The sequence below is a fragment of the Suricata suricatta genome, chromosome 1 (assembly GCF_006229205.1).
Source record: "Suricata suricatta isolate VVHF042 chromosome 1, meerkat_22Aug2017_6uvM2_HiC, whole genome shotgun sequence".
Taxonomy (NCBI): Eukaryota; Metazoa; Chordata; class Mammalia; order Carnivora; family Herpestidae; genus Suricata; species Suricata suricatta.
This window is the reverse complement of record NC_043700.1, coordinates 107001091-107002387: the sequence shown is the minus strand read 5'-3', so window position 1 is coordinate 107002387 and position 1297 is coordinate 107001091. Positions and strand designations below refer to the sequence as shown.

Below are 1297 nucleotides of genomic sequence, written 5' to 3'. Positions count from 1 at the left end.
AAAAAAAAAAAAAAAAATTTACATCCAAGTTACCATATAGTGTAATAGTTTCAAGAGTAGAATTTAGTGATTCATCACATATAACACCCAGTGCTCATCCCAACAAGTGCCCTCCTTAATGCCCTTCACCCATTTAGCCCATCCCTCCTTCCAACCCCCGCCAGCAACCCTCAGTTTGTTCACTAGATTTAAGTCTCTTATGGTTTGTCTCCCTCTCTGTTTTTATATTATTTTTGTGTACTTCACCCTATGTTCATCTGTTTTGTATCTTAAATTCCACATATTAGTGAAGTCATAATGATATTTATCTTTCTCTGACTTATTTCACTTAACATAATACACTCTAGTTCCATTCATGTGGTTGCAAATGGCAAGATTTCATTCTTTCTAATCACCGAGTAATATTCCACTGTAGATATAAACCACCTCTTCTTTATCCGCTCATCAGTTGATGGGCCTTTGGGCTCTTTCCATTCGTTGGCTACTGTTGATAGCGCTGCTATAAATATTGGGGTGCATGTGCCCCTTCGAAACAGCACACCTCTCTCCTTTGGATAAATACCTAGTAGTGCAATTGCTGGGTCATAGTGTAGTTCTATTTTTTATTTTTTGAGGAATGTCCATACTGTTTTCCAAAGTGGCTGCACCACTTTGTATTCCCACCAGCAATGCAAAAGGGTTCCTCTTAGAAAGAGAGAATCTGAAGCAGGTTTCATGCTCAGCACAGAGCCAGATGCAGGGCTCCATCCCACAACCCTGAGATCCTGAGCTGAGCCCAAATCAAGAGTCAGATGCTTTACCCGCTGAGCCACCCCGGTGCCCCTGCCAGTTATGTTTAAGTGTTCCTGCCAGTATTGGCTCCAGAGGCTTCTGCTCCCGGTAAGCTGTGGCCACAGACTCTTGAGAGCAGAAGGAAGGAATTAATAAGTCTGTGCCTTAATAAATAGATGACAGAAACAGATCAATAAATAAGGGAAGGCTCTTGTTTATAGTTAGAATGCTAAGTGCTGACTGGTAAATGTGGGAGTGCTGCTGGAGTCAAAAAGTCATCATATTGTAGCTGGATTCTCTAAATTCTGCATCAGCCAAGAATTATCAATAGGTGCCTTGAGAGGGAAAGGTGGGGGAGGGTATTTAGATTTAAAAAAAGAATGCTAACATTGGGATTAAATAAGTAAATATGGGAGTAAGTCACAGGGCACAGGAGTCAGCTTAAGGGAGCTCCACTAATCATTTTCTGATACAATTCCAGCACCTGGGCCTTCATGTTCTTGTGACTTGTCTCCATCAAAAAAAA

At 41.2% G+C, this 1297-nt stretch overlaps 1 protein-coding gene across 1 annotated transcript in view; it reads left to right on the top strand.

The window, feature by feature from the left end:
• The window catches only part of MCUB (mitochondrial calcium uniporter dominant negative beta subunit), a 107962-nt gene that overhangs the window by 98976 nt on the left and 7689 nt on the right, over positions 1 to 1297 (top strand). The gene's annotated exons all lie outside the window — the stretch shown is intronic.